This window comes from Oxyura jamaicensis, chromosome 4, assembly GCF_011077185.1.
Source record: "Oxyura jamaicensis isolate SHBP4307 breed ruddy duck chromosome 4, BPBGC_Ojam_1.0, whole genome shotgun sequence".
NCBI classification, from domain to species: Eukaryota; Metazoa; Chordata; class Aves; order Anseriformes; family Anatidae; genus Oxyura; species Oxyura jamaicensis.
The window spans coordinates 4,557,708-4,571,781 of NC_048896.1; the positions used below are offsets into that span (position 1 = coordinate 4,557,708).

Consider the following 14,074-nt stretch of genomic DNA (forward strand, 5'->3'; position numbering starts at 1 on the left):
GCCGGAGGAGCTGGAGCCGCCGCCGGGACAGGGCGGGCTCGGGGCGCCGCCGGCAGCGCTGCGCGTGCCCCCCAGGGCCGCCGCGCCCGCAGCCAGCCCCGGCAGGGAGGGGAGAGCCTGGCGGCGGCACCGGCGGCTTCCCCGCGGGCGGGAGGCGGCTGCCCGCTGCCCTCGGGGCTCCAACGGTCTGCGCGGCCGGGCCGAGCCTCCCCGCGCAACTTGGGCGGGCGGCGGGACCCCTGCGGACCCGTGGGGGGCCGCCACCGCCGTCCCTGCCTCCTGCCGGCTGCGAAAGCCAATAGGCAACAAAACCCAACAGAAATAAAACAAACTCAGGTTTACCTAAAAGTTAGGAACCCCCATTTTTAAATTTTTTATTTTTTTTCCCTTTTTCCCCCCCTCCTCCTTCCCCTTTCGGCCTCGCTCCCTGTGCGGGAGCCGCCTGCGGCCGCTGCCGGGCAGAAGCCGCCGCGCTGGAGAGTGAGCAGCCGGCGGGGCGCAGCGTTCGGCAGCTCGTGCGGCGGGGCAGCCTCGGCAGCAGCCCGGCTGGAGGGACGGCTTCGGCGCGCACGACACTGAAGGTAAGCAGGGGCAGCAGAAGGCTTCTCGCACCCTTTCGTGTTGTACCTTCCGTTCGGCACCCCCCCCCTCCCCTCCCCTTCAGCAGGGCATCGGCGGTGCCTCCGGAGCGGCGTGAATGGCACGGAGCCGACCAAGAGAAATGAAATGAAAGTCTGCTCCCCTAGAAAGCACATGGAGCGCAGAGGCCATTGCAAATATGTGTTTATTGCTGCTCCGCTACCATAACGCTGATGGTCTCTGCTCGCAGCGACGACAGGGAGCCAACTTGCACGGCTCAGGAACGGGGAGACCCGCGGTCTACCTCTGACGGGCGGCTGGCAATAGCTGTTACATTTTGTTGGATGTGTGCCCCCCGCCGCTTCCCCAGAGCATCCCAGCGTCCTGCTTGATTTGCTGGGGTGTCGTTTTTATTTATTTATTTTTTTTAATTTTAAATTATTATTATTATTTATTTTCCCCCCAGATAGAGCACCTTGTGTTAATGAGAGAGGGAGAGAGATGGGGGAAAGGAGAGAGAGAGAGAAAAAAAAAAAAAACAACATATGGAGCATTTTATTGATGTGATCATAATCCTGTAATGGAGATTGCATTAAATGAGGATTGCATCAAAATGCCTAGCTGCTGTGGGGAGACGGGAGAGCAGAAACTATGCTGGATTGTAAATGAAGTTATTTGACTGAAGGATTTTCTTAAACCATGGAGAGGTATCTGTAAGCTTAAAGTTGCTGTATATGTGGAGTACTGGAATGGGATATAACACAGATCAAGCTGAAATATTTTAATTTACTCGAGCTCTGGATGCAGTTAGAATTGTTTAGAGAGGCACTGCAGTGATGTCCAATGAATACTTGGTTTCAGCTATGGAGACCACAGAAAGGCAAGGGAAGAGGAGAACACAGAAAGGCAAAGAAAAAATATAACTTAGCATTTGGGGAAGGATGCTTCATTTATGACTTCTGACATAATGGCACAAAGCCTACAGCCTGCTGGTTATGAGCAGAAAACTTGTTGGCCATCTGGAAAGCAGAGGATTTATCTCATTTTCCTTTTGCAACCTTGACATAGTTGCCTTTAAGAAGTAGCTCTGAGTTATCTGTCAGGAGGCAACGGGGACTTATTTGCCCCTTCAGATATTAAAAGAAACTGTAAGCTTGAGAGAGAGGGACTCAACTCGTCTGATCTTGTCTTTCTGAGCTTGAGTTGATAATGCATTTTGAGTAATTGTTGCTGCTTATCTCAATTGGCAAAGGAGGGGGGAAGATGTTCAAGTTTACTGAACCAAAGCAGAGCTGAGGACAGTAGATAATATCAACTTACCCTTGCCTTCTTTTTTGCTGAATTTTATTCTGGCATAGAAAACTGAGCCAGAAAGAGCACCTTCTTCAAGCCTTACTGAAAGGAAACCAAGGAAACCCATAGAGAACAGAAAGATTAAGCCAAAGATAAATTTTGACTTCTCTCTTGTCAGCGATGGAAGTAGTGTTGATCTGTCAGGTTGCGTAGGTCAAAGGAGGTAAGGTAGGAGAAAAGTTACTTATTTATTTACTGCCGTTTTCATGCACACAAAGGAAGTTGTTGCACAAATAAACATTATGGACTGGGAAAGAACCATTTCTTAGAACCACTTAAGTTATAACTTAAATAAAAGAGATAAGGATACTGTAAGGATGCTCATTTGTATCTCTGTGTAACTGCAAAAGAGATGGTTAATGATAAAATTATGTAGAACAGAGCAAAATATCTGAGGTTTTCACAAGTAATTTGTTTTCCTATTTGAGTTGTTTGCAAAATCAGAGCTTGTAGCTCCACTGTTGGGTGTCTCTCGTGCTGTGTATTTAGTGGAAAAAAAAAAGTTGAGATAGAATTTATTTATTTAAAAGAACGAAATAAAATGAAGAAAAGCAGCTTAAGTGTATTGAATTCATCTTAAGCATTTTGTTTTGGCAAAAGGAGACTTCTTGTGAATGGTATTTAAGAGATGAGTTTACAAAGTTTACAATATTCATGGCTATACTCCAGGGAGCTTTGTGTTAGCTCAATAGGCAGAAGGCTCTTCTTCCAAAAGAGGGTGGTTCTTCCAAAGAGGTATGTGGAGAAGATGTGCTTAAATATCAAGCTATGTTCACGTGAGACTGTTGGTATCTACTTTTCAAGACCAACTGTTAGGCTGCTGAGGGGAATATTGCTTAATCTGGAAAATAAAGCAAGTATTCCTAGCTCATTTCTTAATGGGAATAATTCATTGATTAATTGTACTTTTGTATGAATGTTCCTGATGTTACTCTAATTTTTACAAAGTAACAGCTGAGGAAAACAGCTGAGGAAAAAATGTCTTTTGAGAATGTGGTTATCCATGCAGATCTGGATCTGTATATTTTTACAGAAGAACTCTTTACTGCTTCATGGCTGCATTCTTCATCCTTGCAGCGTTTCTTCAAGTGTGAGCCCTGCTATAGTTAAAGGATAATTTATATTCAGTGTAGTACTGTCTGCTCAGTGGAATTGGCTTTATACATCACAGCCTCTGCAAAAAAGGAGATCAAAGATCTGAACCTGTGGTCCTGTATTGCATTTGTATTCTACATGGACTTGTGTAATCTTATACTGGAGCCATTCACACTCCCATAGTTAAGAATTATGTCAGTCTTTCCATTAAAACACCCATTTGTTTAGTAATTTAACATTTAAAGACAGGCTCTAAGCTCAAGTTAAACACATTCATATAGTAAAAAACAACAACAAAAAAAGAAAAAAAGTAGATATCCTAAGCTATGAAGTATAATAACAATTGGCATTTGCTAACGTAGCACTGTTAAGTTGAATTTATAGAAAGCTTAGTAGAAAGTAATGCCCTGCCTGAAAAAGGTAGAGATGAAAAGGAAAAAAAAGAATTCCTTTCAGATCTAGAAGCCCTGTAGAGCCAGGTGTGTGTTTATACCTGGACTTTCAAGTAGGACGTCACTGGCTCAAAACAGGAGTTAGTTAGATCTCAATTTACTGGTTCAGTCTGAGGTTGTATTAGAACTGATGCCTTTGGCATTATTCCAGTTATTTCTTCTGAGAAGTTCGAACAAAACACAAATCCAAACCCCTTGTCTTTGTCAAGTTACGCTTTCAATAAGCTAAAAAGGACAAGATGGTTTTGATTAACATTGATTGTCTGACACAGGTGATGAAAGGATTTGGGGGATGCTGGTGCTAAAGTATGCTTACCAGGTGGTTCACCTGAGAACACTACAGAAATTATGCCCTTCCATCACAGGTGCAGGGAGTGGTACTAACGGTCAGTTTACACTTACATGGAGCCCCCTTTCTTCCAAAGCATCCCAAGATCTATAACAAATGCCTGTCTCAATTAGTTGGTCATCTTCCAGCAGTGAACTAGTTGCTTCATCTCTGCAGTCAAAGTAGGTGAATGCTTATAACCTCTTCATGTGTATTTTGGGTTAGAAGTGACAGACTGAAAATACACGTGGGTTCAGTGTTACAGTCCTGTGTTCTGCGTAGTGCCCGTGTTCTGTGGGCAGGTTCCAGATACAGCTTGATGTAGACCAAGTATTTTGGAGTGGATGGAGTAAATGGTGTTGTTTGAATGAAAGATTTTTATCACTTAAGAACTGATAAAGGGGATTAATAGTCTGCTGCCCCAATTACCTCTTTCTGTAGTGAGATCACTGAGAGGGAATTTATAGCAGTTGTTTATCTTCAGCGTGGTGAAGTAGTGGTGACCGTATCTTTCTTGCCTTTTCTGAAAATTCCTGCTCCCTGCATATATAAAGACAAGTAATATGAAGCAGGAAATTTAGGGTGGAAATGGGAATTTGATTATCTCTTAAGATCTGTGGGGAGACACCCATTCTCATTATCCAATGGTAAAATAAGGAAAATAGGTTTAAAAGACAGTCTTTTTCAATTACAGTCTCTGAATTAGTGGAGTGACTTGCCAGGAAGCATAAAAGCTTCTATAGCTTTGCATATTTAAAAAAAAAAAAAGCTCCACTGTAAGAAGGTTTTAAACTGTCCATAAAATTGTCTCTGAGGTGTTGTATTGTGAGCGATAGTCAAATATGTGGAAAATACATTTTGAGAGATAATAATACCATTTATTTTGTCTGGCAGAAGTGAATGATTATATATATTATTTTTTTCAAGAATCTTCTTAGAACAAAACTCTTGTGTCTAAATTGAGGCAACAGATAATATTTTTCTGTAATTGTACAGTAAGATTTCAGATTTGAATGGAAAGAAGAAACTTACCCTACTTGCAGGGGAAGTTTCATGGAAGTCCAGTGAAAGTTAATATAAAAAACAGAATATAGCTCTAAAAGAGCATGGAATGTCATCTGTAGATACAATCAAATCATGATAGTTCTGACAGTAAATAAGAAACTGTAAAGGGTTTTCTGAAGTTGTCATAATTAAACATTATTTTTATTTCAAGTCTGTATCATTGCTTCTAATGTCCTGTTCAATATTGCTGCGTTTCAGGTACATTTAGAAAATAAATGTTCTCCCATAGATAACGTAAAACTTAGTCTTCTTGATCCAGCAAATCTGAGTCAAAGCTTCTTGCAGTCTGTGAAAACATTTCTTTTGGAACAGTGCCTTGAATAATTGCTTCTTGCATTATAAAACATAACATACTTTAACTTCTGCCACTTGCTTAGAAGTTAAACATGTTATATGGTATCAAAGGTATTGCTGTATAGGAGTTCTGCTTGTGAGGATGGCAGAACTTCGGCTGTTAAGCAGCAAGTGCTTTACTAACTTTTCAGGGGAAGTTCTTTTAAAATTACTGTTGTTTTCCCTTGTGTAAGTTATGACATACTTGGCAAGGATTATTTCATTGCAAGCGGACCTAACTAACCTGATCAGCAGAGAGCTAAGTATGTTCTCAGAGAGACAAACATCGAAATTATTGCAGACTTCCGATTTCAGTAGTGAAAATGTAAGCGGAGGTGGGCCATTGAATTTAAAACCCATCACTCTGGGGTTAAATAGGGCTAAGAAACTTGAACTGTGCTAAGAAACTTAGCCTGCTTCATTTACCTGCCAGGGGAATGTTTTGTGTTGAATACAGCTTTGATTTGACGTGTCTGTTTAGGGAATGATTTTCTTACTCTGAGCTGGTCTAGAAATAAGTTGTCACTGGTGATGTAGTTTGTGGTGTTTATGTTGCATCCTTAAGGACATGGTTTTATTATTTTTGTAAGAATTTAATTAGTAGTTGCATGAGCTTTATGCTGTCTACCAAAGTAGCAGGAAATATATACTAAATAGAAAAAAAATCCATGTAAAACTTCGCAATGCTTTAGGCACAGAGTATTTCATTTAACCAGCTACTAAAACCATCATAATTACTGCTCTGGGCTAGCTTGTTAAATTAACACATGTAGGTATGGAAAGCTACAATCTGCTGTATCTATGATCATGATACCTGGAAAGCCACACAGTCTTGTTTCCAGCATTAGTTCCTTGCACATAGCATGCATAGTTGCCCACCGGAACAAAAATGGAAATTATTTGGGGGATGACCGAAATACAGATTCCAGTAAAAAGTAGGGTAGGGAAAAACTTAAAATACCTAAATAAATAAACAAAGGCACCTGCCTACCTTTAGTCTGTAGCAGATTTCATTAGATGGTCATCTCTTTTAATATTCCTCATAAGAAAGAAGGTTTCCTGACTTTGAGAAGGAAATGAGTTTTATTTCTGCTAGTGGAAGTCATATTTTAAACTCTTGTTTAGTCAATTGTGCAGGATTTGTAATTACTTGTATAATTACATAAATACATTTCTTCCTGTCTTTTGACAAACAATTAGGAAACCATGTGTCCTAACAGGCATACGGGTCACTTTAATAGCTGGTTTTGCTTGGGTATGTGGTAGGGTTGGTTGGTTTGTTCTTCTTCCTGCAAGGGAGGGTAGCTTCAATAAGAAGCATGTGTCATGGGGCAGGCTGCATTCACAAAATGGGAAGGAGATGTTAATCAGACATTGATGTTTACAACAGAAGTATTACACTTGTCATTGTTAAATAAGGGAAGCGTGCATCATAGCATTTGCTAAATCTTAGTAGAAAAAGTGCAGAGGAACTTCACCATTAAATCATGATGTAATAGGAAGTGCAACATGTGTATATAGTGTTGGACTCAAGTAATTTGGAACCTGAAGCTTTCTGTAGCACCTTGTTCAAATTATAGTTGCTGCAAGTAATTTGTAAATGTAAACAAGATATAAGTCATGAAACTAAAGCTACCATTAAAGGGAGTAACGGCTTAATTTTGTCACTCATTTAATTGACCCTTAGAAGATGCATGTTGCAATGCACCTTGTGTTCCAGATCTAAACTTAAAACAGTAAAGTAATAATTCTGGGGATGAAAATTGGGAATGAAATGCATAAAATTCATTTTCTGTCCATCCTTCTGCCTTGTCTGTATGTGAGACTTTACCAGAATGAATGAACGTCTACTAAGGGCTTCAAGTTAGTTTTCTGTTATCTGAATTCTGCTACAAGAGGTTGGTTAAGTGCTTGTATATATATAGAAGTATTATAATTAAAGCGGATTAATCATTATATTAAAAAAGAATTATTATTATAAAAAGAATGATAATTCTTTTTAAAATTAATGTTCAGGAGATGTGTAATTTCATGACTTTTTAAAGAAAACTGGAGAAAAACCAAACATTTTGTGTTCTAGTTAGTTTTTGATAATTTTACAAGCCAACTGAGAATGGCCTTTTCCTCCGGCCAAACAGAAGTTGAAATATGAGGTATTGCTGCTTTATCTTCTATATTTCTATTGTAAACTTGAGGGGGGAAAATCATGTGCAGTTGAACAATTAGTTAAATCTGAGGAGTGAAAGTTACAGAGGAGTCTTTAGGTACTGGAAAGTAAGTGTATTTAATTTGTATATAATCTAGAGTACTGATGACTTCAAAACAGAACTATATATAACATTCTTGGTATTTGCATGCTCTCAAGTAATTCTCACGTTCTTCATATATATGCCCCTTGAAAAGACAATATGTCTAGGAGAACACTGTAAACCATGTTTTCTTAACAGAACTTGTCTTTAAAATACCTCTAAAAAGGCTACAGAATCTTGGCCTATCAGTTTTTTTTTTTTTTTTTTTTTTGTGACAGTGTGCACGGTTACCTTTTTATATCTTTGAGAGTTTAGCTTTATCTACATATTCGAAGAAAAACATTTTAAAGAACTGCTCTGAAGGTACTCTTAAAGCATAATACAAAGTATGTTTGAGACAAGTTTACAGCTCAATGCGTTTCAACTAACAAAGGAGAGGAAAAATAAGTAAACTACCAAAGATGTTTGGCATATCAGGGAAAAAAGATGACCACTTCAAGCAAGTGCAAGTCAGAAAGCAAAGACATTAATAGTCTTCGTCAAATAAATGTGTTACTAGCATGTAGTCAGAAACTATTGTTTTCTTAACTGGGGAATGAGGTTATGATGTGTCAAGCATCCATGGTCTTATGATGAGAAATGAACCAGTAATATCTTCCATCTGTACTTCTGTGTCAGTACTGAGACATATGAGCATCACTGAACAATCTGAACCCTGTGTGCTCAAGGAAGAGATGTGCTTGGTGACTAACTACAAATGACTCTCCAAAGAGTTTTGGTGTTGTTTTTGAACGTTTTAATGAAAGAGTCTTCTCCTGCCCCTGAAAAGAAAGAAAATTATATTTACATGATGTCCACTCCTTTTCACTTTAATATGACTGACTTGTTTATTTAAGCATAATATTGTAGAAGTATTATTTTAATATGTTGGTGAAAGCTTGTAAATAACCTCAAACTTTTTTTAAAATAATGAGGAAACAAGTGTAAGATAATAAAGACTTCATATTCTTTAATGGAAAAGAAAGAATCTTAGTTTCTCTAGGTTGTTTGAGAACAATGTACCTTTGAACAAACTTTGTTAATGGAAGTTGAAAATCAGGAAATTAATTCTTGCAACTGAGGCAGGACTATTTTTCAGAAGGATTTGTACAGTTTGGATATACGAGTCCTATTTTCAAAGTGCATTTGCTTCTGAAACAGTTAAAGCTTTTTTGTTTCAAATAATTTTTAAGCGCCATTTTTGTTAAAGACTAGTTATAATAACAGCTTGTTCATCATTCACGTTTTCTTACATTTCTTCAGTATTAAAGATATTAAAACTAGTCAGCATCAGGTATTTAAAATATGGTGTAACTCAAATGCAATAATTCTACCAAAAAATTAAAAGCAAACTATGCACATAAGTTAAACCTTTTCAGTCTTCACCAAAGTTGCACAGAATAAACTTTTAAAATGGATGATTGTCCTTTTTACTCTTTATGTTCTATTCAAGTAGATTTAAAATACTTCTATGGATAAGAGAAGGGGGAGCAGAAGAATTAGAAAAGCTGTGATAGAAATGAATCTCTTTTATTAAGGCTATGTGGCATCATGATTTGTTATATTGGGACCTATTACCTTTCACATACTGTATTTTGTGTCTCTCCAAACAGAGAAGTTTAAGCATTGACCAGCCTTTAAAGTTGTGTTAAAGTTGAACACAGCCTTTAGAATCAAGTTCATAAAGTACTTGAGGTGATTCTGCCTAAATGGAAACAGTTCTAAACAATTCTGTACCTTCTTTATTCTACTTCCATCCATTAAGAAACTTATTTCACAGGTTTGGACATGGGAGTGTATTTGTATTTGACCATCGTTTGAAATGCGGTTGGATTCAGTTTAGTTTCTTTGTGCATAATGCTTCTCTTAACATCTACATGAGTGATGGAAAGAGGTGTGATAGCAGAAGATTAACCCTGATTCATTGTTGCTAAGTTGAACATCCAGAGCTGGAAAAAGTCCTGGTTATATTTAAAGGTGATCACTCTAAGCATGTATTTCAGTCAAAAAGAGAGATGACTTTTACTTTTTGCTTGTCAGAACTTAAAAATCCAGTTTAACTGAGACAATAAACAGAAGTTAAAACACAGGAGGAGGGGTTGATTTAGTAAAAAGAGAAAGAACTGATGAACTCATGTAAACTTATAATAGCTCAAATTGTATATTTTTATTATAGTCTATATAGGGTGGACTAAACCTGAAATATTTTTTTTGTCTTAAGTTGGATAAAAAGGTAAACGTGCTTGTAAATTTGTTGCAATAAGACAGTGCTTTTGTGATTGTATTGCGTTACACAGCTCAAATTCACTAAGAAGTTTATGACAAAATGAATTGAATTTGGTTCCAATTTTGTGTTTGAGTAGTGTTCTTCTGAATCACAATGTAGGTTATTTTGAAAATTACCAATAAACCTTTATTAACAACGTATTACTGCTATGTGGAACTGCTTATTTTCTTGTAAGGTATTACACAATTTGTTCAGTAACTGCTTGCTATAGGTACTCTTTCTTTTGCTAACATAAAGCAAGTTTCAGGTTTTTGTTATTGTTAACATCACTGGGAAAATAAAAACAAATAGAATGCTTTCCTGTTAAGTCTGACAAAAGATTAAAAATGCCGGGTTTTGTTATGAGTCTCCTTAATATATAAAGTTGGTATTTTCATTGCACTATACTTAAAAATAAATACTTAAAATTCATGGCTGAATCAAAAATAGTGCAACATCAGTCTTCAAAAAATATTTACAGTCTCAGTTCCTTATGTGTAATTTATTTTGGCAGGTACACTACTTTAAGTTTTATTGTATTATAAACACTAAAAAAGCTTTAAAGAAATCATTGAAAAAAAGTTTAGAGTAAGTGATTTAGATGAAGCTGGCAGGTGGTGTAGTATAGTTTTGTGAGATTAACTAAATTCTAAAAATTCAGTCACTTCAGAGAATTTGATCTATTTGATTTAGTCATTGCTGTAATAAAAGTCATTGCTGCTGACCAAACTGCATGGTAGTGGTTGATGGATGTATCAAACAATCAACAGAAACTACTTTCTGAACAGTTTAGGACACTTTGGTGATTAAAGTCATAGTTGTATATGAACATCACTTTAAATGCTGTCCATGTAGTTTTATGTATATATAAGAAATATCTGTCACCACGACCCTACAAATTTGTCTGAATGGGAAGGCAAAGTGTAAGAAACCTCTAATGAATAGTGAAGTCAAAATTTCAAATACTTTTGCAAATGGCATCAGAAAGCTACTGTGGTAGTACAATACCTGCTGAAGAGTCAAACACTTGTTAGACATGCTTAGGTATTTCTTTGATTGCTGAGGCAATTATAAATTGTAATAGAATATTTTGTGATCCATAAGAAGAGGTTAAGGATGGCATCATCTTGTGGACCACAGTTGTCATTTTCTCCTCTTTCTTTTAATAAATAGAGCTTTGGCTCACGTAGTTCTTATAACCTCAGCTGTAACTATTCTGGGGGAGAAACATGTCAAGTCATTTCTGTGTTGGCAACAGCTAGTTTCTTTCTCAGACTATAGACATGTTACTCAGCTTTATGATGGGAGCCCTAGTTTCATTGAGTTCTTCCTTCAAATTGAAGAGTTGCCTTCTGTTCTTGATGTCAGCGTGATTTCAAGCTGGGTTATGCATGCTAATTTGCACTAGATCAGTTTTCTATTTTCCTGAACTTAGACCAGTGTTTTCAACTGTGTTTCTTAGCAATAAAATTCATCCCTGGTTAGGTGTGAATTATTTGAAGCTCAAAGAGAAGGTAATGTTGGTGGTAAACCAAAAGAAGTATTGATGTGCTTTCCCCTTTGTTTTGGCATACTAAAAAAAAAAAAAAATTCAGAAGAACCCTTGGAAAAATTCAGATCTAATGAAACTAGACTAGGCTGCTAAGCAGCCTAATGTAACTTAAAAACTTTGAGCAGGTTTGGTTAGGCTGTATCTCCAGACATGTGTTCCATCCTGAATTTTTCTAAGATTCCATGAGAAAGCCACTAACACTTCCATGTAGGACATACCTTTTCCCTTTTGTCTTGATTGGGATTTTTTGCTCAAATCCAGGGAGCTTGCTAGATCCTTGCAGATCTCATTGTTCAAGGAGTAGTAAAGAAGTGAGGGACAGGAAGAGGAACCTACTAGTGAACAGGAGAGAGCTGTTATTTCTGTTCTTGAACTTGAATCTTAACATTGATTGCTATTCCTGTCTCAGTGTGTGCTATCTGATGTAATTTTGGAGGCCTCCTTGAACTGAGATTATAAAGACAGGCTCACACTTCTGTTCCCTGCCTTTCTAGAGTGCTTTTCTAAATACAGTTTAAAGTACTGCTTTTGATCTGTGAAACACCTTTTAGTTTTATTTTGATTTCTGAGGAAGACTTGCTGTGTGATTTTATTCTTCTGTAAAAAACAGTAGAAGAGCAGAAGATTCAGCTTGAAACATCTGAGCTGAGGGCAAGAAAACTTGAGATTGATTCTTTTCCCTTGGTCCTACCAGACCTAAGTTAGTTGACATTCAGAGCTGTAAGACAAACCCATTAATCTGTATTTTTCTGAGGGTTTTCTGGAGTGGACACATTAGATGGAGTGTATTTTTGTTTGTATTTGTGAAGAGTATTCTGCTGATGCTTCATGTTGATGATTTAGTGTTCTTTACTACAAGAGTGTCTGGAGGTTGACACATTCACTACAAAAATGCACAAAATGAAATTTCTGGAGAGGGACTTATCCATATAATCCATGTAATATGCTAAGAGAAGAGATGGTAAGATAAGGTTGAGAATAGATGATATTTTTATGGACATAAATTTTATTAGTTTCTATAGATGTAAGATTCTTACACTGTAAATGAAGCTAAAGTTTTTCAAAACTCTTATCAAAAGCTGAATTTTTAAACTGGTCAAAGGCCTGCCATTTTCTGTTGCAAAGCATCCTAGAAGCTACCTGTTTGATTCAGCGTTCTCATTCTGCTTAAATATTATTACTTCACTGCATTGAAGCTCCTCCTATATAGTACTCACTGATGGTAATGGAATGAATGATCTGGGTTCACTGACTTAAGAAAAAAGACCAGAACAATTTGTCTTGGGGTTGTGCAGTTACTATTCTGGGAGCTTTTCAGGACCAGAATGGATAAAAACCTGAGGAACCTGTACAGACTTCATGGTTGACCCAGCTTTGAGAAAGAGATCCGACTTGGTCACCTTAAGAGATCCCTTCTGACTTGAATCATCCTATGGTTCTGTCTTATTAGCTCATAATATATTTAACGATATCCTTGACTCTGCAAAGAGACTTCAATTTTTTCCCTGAGTATGATAATGTTGTAGGCTGTTATTTACATGTCTTTTAAGACAGATCTGCAAACAGATATGCTGTGCTATATGGCATTTTAGGATTATGGTATTTGGAGACTGAAAGAGACGTTTGCAAGCATTTTCCTAAAGCCTCAAAAATAGAATAGGTATCACTGAGGGAAGAGAAGGAATTTTGTTAGCTAGCCTTTTCTAAATTTGTCCTTTTTTGTTGTCTTTTACTCCAGACTGTAGTTCTAGTGTAACAATACTTTTGTATGTCACTATGTATAAGCAGTTACCTTTTAAAGAATCCTTACTTTTAGAAAACCTCTATTTTTTTATTTGGTTCATCATGGAATTATTTGTCAAAGCATGCAAACCAAAATTGGGCACTGAGAACTAGTGATGAAGGTTGCTGAGTTTGAAGTAGCTTTTTTTTTTATTTTTTGGTCGTTAAAACTAGATTAGACTGTCTTTCAGGTACTTCCACTTATTTTCTGTGCTGTCTGTACCACATGGTATCATTGGAATGTTTTTTGTAAGTGTCTAAAAGGAACATAACATTGCATGTGCTAAATCTAACTGAAATCTACCTTTAAAATTTACTTCCATGGGTTTGTTACTTTATTTGGGCCAATTTTAACTGAAAGCTCAGCAGAATACGGAATGCACTCATTTAGTGTTTTCTGTCCGTGATTCTTGCTGTACCATTTAATTATCCATTTTGTTTCTGCTCTCTGAACAAGAATCCTTTCTCTTCCTTTAAAAATACTTAGGTGTTAATAAAATACTGTGATAGATTTCTGCTGTCTGCAGTTTATTTGTAGCTGCTTGGTCAGTAAACACAGTTTTTACATAATGATGGACTGTTTCCTGTTACACTGAAGAAAGTGTCTTAATTATTTGTTTATCTTAATGAGTGTAAAAAACTGCATTGCATTTATACCATAGATTGTCTCAGACTGATATTTTGACCCCCCCCGGGGTTTTTTTTTTTTTTTTTTTTTTTTTTTTTTTTTTTTTTTCCCTGTGTGGAGGAAGGGATAAACTGGTTTTCTATTGTGCTTTATCATTTGGGCTTTCTATTTTTGCCATCAACTGGGAACACTTCCCAGTTACTTTCCTTCCATCATGTATTCAGGGATGGGCCATCTTATAAGACAAATCTTAATAAAAGACATGTCCTGATGAGCCAGTATGAACTAGTGGTAATTCAGCAAAAGCTATTCCTTGACTGATGATCAGGAAAATGGTCAGCTTTGGATATAAA

The 14,074-nt window shown here is 37.2% G+C and overlaps 1 protein-coding gene across 14 annotated transcripts in view; it reads left to right on the plus strand.

The window, feature by feature from the left end:
* The first annotated feature begins 6 nt into the window (after positions 1–6).
* Positions 7–14,074, plus strand: part of PCDH11X (protocadherin 11 X-linked) — a 489,383-nt gene continuing 475,315 nt past the window's right edge. For 11 of the 14 annotated variants that reach the window (XM_035323622.1, XM_035323627.1, XM_035323629.1 and 8 more), the window contains exon 1: positions 7–581. The gene's annotated coding sequence lies outside the window, so the exon portion shown is untranslated. Of the gene's footprint in view, positions 582–664; positions 1,293–3,913; positions 3,990–14,074 lie in introns of all 14 variants that reach the window. The other 3 variants (XM_035323625.1, XM_035323623.1, XM_035323624.1) reach the window with 3 other exon arrangements.